Raw genomic sequence first — 6,643 nt, 5'->3', positions numbered from 1 at the left:
AAGGAAGCAAAGTGCAGAAAAGTAAAGCGAGTAGAGTTCCACAGTCTAGCCTTGGCTTTCAGCCGGCTAGACAAGCAGTAGCACAAGTAGTAGAGAAAGAAGAGAGAGTTTGAGTGTATGTGTGTGTGTTCTGAACTATGTTCGTGTCTTGAGAGGTAAAACAAGAGTGTATATATAGCACTTTAGGAGTAGAACTAATAAGGTAAAGAGAATCAGAGTTCAATCAATTAAGGATCAATCAACCAATCACAGAATCAATTTCTATAGAGAAGTCCGGGAAAGACCCCTTTAATTGGGGAATAGTCAATTAACAGTCATAACAGGGTTCAATTAAGGTAATAAATCAAAACCATACCATATAGGGAGTCAGTAAGATCCCCAAATTACTGATAACTAATTAAGGCAAGTATAACCAATCACGGTGGCAAATAAGGAAACAAGTAAAATCCCAACACACACTGATTTTATCAGGACAGTCATTCGAATCAGTAAAAAATCTCGGAGAATACTGATTTTAACAAGAAAGATTGCTCAAAACCCTAATAGAAATTAATCACGCAAGGATCCCGAAGAATACTGATTTTTTAATAGGGAAGATTGTTCAAACCCCAAATAGAATCAGTTAATACATTGGGTTGACAGAAAAAATAAACAAATAACGGAGAACAGGTGAAAGAAAAAAATCAGTGCAACAGACAGAAGCATCCAGAATTCACGCATATATAAGAGAATCATTCAAGATAGTGAAGAATACTTAGCTTAAACACCGAAAAGTTAGAAAATCTTTGAAGAAAAGTCTGATATGAACCCTAATTTCAAAAAGAGCAAACGAATTCGAAACAATTAATCAAACCAAGAGATTTTAAAGGAAAACACCCAATGATACTCGAATAACTACAGATCTATAAAGATCTGAGAAGATTCGAACAATAGTGAAAGTAGGGTTTTTCGAAAAATAGTAGAGATGAAGAAAAATCGGTTAAAAACTCATGGATATACCTAGATCTAAGACAGATCTAAAGAAAAGTGGAAAATCTTAAGAGTTAGGGTTTCAGAGAACCCAGAGAAGATGAGAAAACCTTAGAACGTTACCGGTTTTAGCCGAAAAGTCATGGACCTTACTCGAACAACCATGGATGGTCGGAAAATGGCATGAAAGACCATGGATAGACTCTCGGAGAGTTTTGAACAAGACCTGGACTAGATCTCTTCGAGATCCTTCCATGAAATCACAAAAACGAGCAACCAGGATACGTAGGAGACAAATATACGTCTCAAACAACCATGGGAATTGAGTGAGGATCGAAGGAATTAGGGATGGTTTGGGTGGCGGCGGCTAGGGTTTGGTCTAGGTCTCAGAGAGAATTGGAGAGGAAAGGGGTTTTCAGGGCGGCTGTTTGGTGAAAATGACTTAGGGTTTCGGGGGTTAGGTTAGATAAAAAAGGAAGGTTTGTTTTGGACCGTTGATCTCTTGAGATCAACGGCCAAGATTGGTTCCGGGCTGGGCGGGTTATAAAAGTGAGTTGGGTTAATTGGGTCGGAGTTTCAATTGGGCCAGGGGTGTATTTGGTTATAATTGAAATACAAATGGGGCTATTATTTAAATAGCCAGTTTTCCCTTTTTTTTTAATTTGTAAAAAATAGTAGGTAATTTCTGAAAATAATTTAAAAATGCTAAAATGATTTAGAATACATAATTAGTAATTTAAAAATACAGGATCCAATTTTATGCATATAAAACATAATTAAATTTTAAAAAGGCTAATATTGCAATTATGTGCAATTTAACTTTAAAAATACTAAATGTAATCGCAAAATTATATAAAAATTACCTTAGCCATATTTTGGCATAAATATAGAAGTCCAATAGATGAATTATCAAAACAATAATTTTTGAAAATAATTATTGGGATTTTATGGATAAAAATGGTGAAAATAAATCAATTTAAAACCTTAAATTATGGAAAAAATAATAAAAACCTTGGGCATGCTTATATATGCATATGTATGCATTTGAAGGTATTTTGCATATTAAAAATATATAGGGAAAAATTGGATATCAACAGGCGTCAGGCGCCACGCGAGACGGCTAAACCTATTTCTTAGGGGGAGGGGGGAGGGACATTATTGGAGAGGCAAAAGGCTACGGGAACACTTGAAAGCAACGAATCACAATAGTTTTCTCTTCCGTTCTTCCTTAATTTGTATTTTAATGCTTTCAATTATTATCATGATTGTTTGCATGACTATGAGTAGCTAATTTGTTATCTAGGGTTTTGATGGAACCTTTTGTAAGATGATTTCTTATTACATTTTTATATAATTTAGCCTTTTGGATTTCTCTACTTGTTTAACTACATGTTTATTGTTGTTGGTTGAATAACCATCAATTAACTGTGCCTATTTAGTGTGTATTGCTTGAGAGATGGTACACATTTAGGTAGTTGTTGAACAACATCACTCCTAATGTATGTGAGAAATCAATACGGAGGGTTTAAAGGTAGGATTAGAGATAACGAAACCTTGGTGTGATCATAGTGAGCGGTGAATTAGTGACAACTAGCGTAGTTCGAGAGAATATGTCTAGTAAATTGTGGTGGTTGCTCGAGAGAGAATTACGACACCAAAGTACTCACGATCGGTAGAAAATGCTTAGGCGAAATTACAGAAGATGTAGGGGGAAGGATTCTGACAATTGGTGAAATCATAACTCTAGACCTCTCCTTGATCTTTTCTCCAACCCCTAGTATCTTTAGTTGTTAATATACTCTAATTTTTTAGTTAATTAGATATAAAAATCTTAATATTTATAACGTAGGAATTTCGAGCTTGTCTTCTTAGTGATAGTAAACAGTTGTAGCAAAACTTTAGTTCTCTGTGGGATTCGACTCCGGACTTATAAACGAAATTATATTTGCAACGACCGCTTGGTCCTTTTTATAAGGCATAGTTGGGCGTGATCAAATTTTGGGGTCTTTGCCGGGGAACTAACGATGTAGTTGTAGCTGTACATATTTCTAGGTTGCAAGTTTGAACTTTTATTTTTGTTTTTTTGTATTTGATTTTTTTAATTTTTGTTTTACTTGTTGATTTTAAAAACATGGCATCTTGGAATTATTAGAGTTTTGATGTTGCCAAACAAAAAAGCTGATAACAGTTTGCGAGGTTATGAAACTAAAAGTCCATAACCAGAAAGGGACACAAGCAAAATTGCAAGAATCTGCTTCATTAATGTCCCAAAAGTATGTATAGTCTCATCTATGAAGTATTTTAGTATATCTGTAAATGCATATCATACAAGCAAACATATCAAATCAGCCTTTTGAGCATTCTTCACCCAAAATTGCTTGAAAACTATTGTTGAGAGAAGAATAGTCTGTCATTTGGATCATCACGTTTGAGATCAAATGCGCAATAGCAGATATCAAATTTGTAACTACTACACAAGATATCATATCTAACAGCTTAAGACCAAAGTTTGAGATATAGTCTTTATAGAAAAAGGGAGTTGAATAAACATTTAAACCATAATTCGAACTTTATTATTCACAAACAGAGACAAAAGAGAACAAGTCTCCTCGCCTCTTTGGAAACATAACATGATGACAACTAACAGAAACTACACAAACTACTAAATCATGAATCAAACAAACATATCAAGTCATTCCTTCGGCTGGAAAAATGTTGAAACCAGATGGGGTATTGTGCTCCTTTTCTCCATGCACTGAGCAAGTACAACGCTCTTGTGAAGCACTCAAATCGCATTTTACTGGTAAGTTATTTTTCCTGGAGACTTTATCTCAATTCAGTCAAGAAAACTGCTATATATAAACTACAGACTCTCATGTGGCAAGTGTTTTTACTTTGTTTAGATGTAAGAATATATGAAGTGCTTCTACGCACCTATGATGTTAGAAAAAGGATAGTAGAGAGCTACCTTGTTAATGAAGGAGGTTCTAATGAGCGCCCTCCACGAAAGAGGAGGCAGGGTTCTGCTGAAGGAAACAATGGGATTAATTGCACTTCTTCTCCTACTGGGAAGGGAGATTTTAAATGTCTGATTATTTGGGATATTAATATTCGCTCTAATCAATCCTCTTTTGCAACTACAAGATGATGTTAAGGGAACAGAAGTACTGCAAGAATTTAAGAAACTTGAAAATTGGAGGATTAATGCCATTTTTTTGTTGTTCAATGGGATGTTAAATTGGTGATTTATGATTGCAAAACAGAGGAGAAAACCTGCTAATTGATTTGATTGTCATTCCATCTATCTATCTGCAGCCACAATTAAAGCAAAACATGTCATTGCCAAAAGGAAACAATTTTAAAAAAAAAGGCAGCAAAGAAAAACCTTAAGTCTAAGCCTCAGCCGACCTATGAGACTTTTGAGGTCAAACATCACAGTGACCAGAACGTATTAAACATGCAAACAACTCCTTTGCTCCCTCAAAATAATAGATAAAAAGCTGCTTTCACTCTTCTATTTATTTCTCAAGAATAGTTTCATTGATTACCACCCCCTTTAACCATACCTAACCACTTGTTCATACAGAGATTCATACATATTCGAAATTATGTAGCATTGACTTGTTTAGACTCAGAAATTATGTTAAGAGCAGGATTTTAATTTGAATCACAGCTTTTACCAGAGGCACAGAGCCAGATCTAACATAATCACAACCCCAAGTATTGCTCAAAGATCTTCAGATCTGACCTGCAATAACTCTACCATGCAATTGGATCACCACTCTACGAAAACTTTCAACCCATCAGCAAATTATAATCAATATCAACACCAACACAAAGCTCTAGGAGTGACCCACGACTACTAAATTTCTTAGACCAACTAAACTCCGCACCATGAGACCACTGCTAACATTCGACTCCCACCTCCCTCTCCACTTTTCACTGTAAACACGATCAAGACAATGAAAAATGAAAAGTGAAATCAGTTATCTCACCCTTATGATGAAAGTTGCATAATTTATCAAAAGATGAAGAGAGTAGTATAATCTACCGACGGAGGAGTGTCTACTAGTTGCTGTGAACCATAGTACCTGATTACTGGCCAATCCACAAGCACCCATCTTATATACCCCTTTGGATGAATTGCAGTGCTAGGATTTGAACACAAAGTCAATGTATATGGGCCCCATTGTATGCTAATTTCATTAACTCCTGAGGAGGCGTCATTTTGGATCACATGTCCAGATTTTTTGACAGCTCCGACCTTCTCCCATCACAGATGGAAGATGCTCACTCCCCTCTGGCTCCTCTCTGCTGAGGGAAGGTGGTAAAGGTAGTCACTCTATCACTCCCTACCCTATTGAGTTTGTACTCATTTTATCTCAAGTCAAACCCAAACCCCTCCTTCTCTCCCGATTTAAGGATTTTATGGTCTCTGATTTATGAGCATTATAGTCAGAGCTCCTCTATACCCCTCTTGGCCTCTTTACCACTGCAAATTTCACCTTTGTACTTCTTATCATCTGACAAGTGTACCTAATCCGTTTCTTCAATTTAGTTGTGTAGAGGGATTTTGTTTTGTATCTTAGGATTGCTCAATTGTCGAAAAAAGCACCGAGAATCATTACTGCGGACTTTGCAAATGCTAATAAGTAAATTTTGCATTCAAAAATCTTTATTAATCCAATCAATACATTAACATTTCAAGTTATAGTGATTTCTATGATTAACAATTCAAATTTCCAGATCAAGACAATCACTCCACTTTGGAACCTGACTGCTTCCATCCAACCAAATCCAAGGGAAATTTTGTATATATAAATGAGCTGGTGACTTCTACTTTACCCCATATTTGCCCAACGTTTAATTGAAAGCAGGATTACGGCAAGCGTACAACGAAAATCATATACATAGACACACATTATGTATATACATATTAATGTATATGTACACACACACACACACACATATACATACATAATCTCATCTTGCAAATGCAGCATAGAAACAAACATACCCATTCACCAGGGCAAAGGGATCGGTAATATTTGGCAAACTTATCACCATCAGGAGCGCCTTCACCCTTTGCAGCTATGCATCTGAAAGGAAAACCAACAAAATATATTTGAGGCTACACCGATTGTTTACAAAAGTACATACAAACGGAAAAGAGCAATGGCCAGTATAGGTAGTAGGTATGTTTACTGACCGATGATATTCAACATATCTTGTGAAGCAGTGCCTTGTCTGATTCGTAGTAGGGAAACGGAAGTCAGCAGGCGCTGTCTCGAGCTAGTTGACAATCACAACAAGAACCACAACATAATCAAATGGATAAGATATAGCCAATACATAGAAGTCAAAATTGATTTTCGAGTCAATCTAACCTTGATCTCAGGGGTCTCATCCGCTGATTCTTGATCCCCATTCTCAGAAGTCTCGTCTTCAGTACTTTCAGTTCTTTCTTCACTGGCAGCCTCTACAGGAGGGGAGGGTTCATTAATTTCAGGTGCTGCTGTGTCAGAGGCTCCACTGCTTTCTTCAGGTGCAGCAAGGACAACTTCACTACTCTCAACCACTTGGGTTTCCTCAGTTCTGGAAGTATCTTCCTCAGATGGAGCAGTAGAAGAGGCCTTAACCTCAGTTTCTTCCACTGGCTTTGCCACTGTGGTGG

This window comes from Nicotiana attenuata, unplaced genomic scaffold (genome assembly GCF_001879085.1).
Source record: "Nicotiana attenuata strain UT unplaced genomic scaffold, NIATTr2, whole genome shotgun sequence".
NCBI lineage: Eukaryota > Viridiplantae > Streptophyta > Magnoliopsida > Solanales > Solanaceae > Nicotiana > Nicotiana attenuata.
This window is presented reverse-complemented; position numbering follows the sequence as displayed.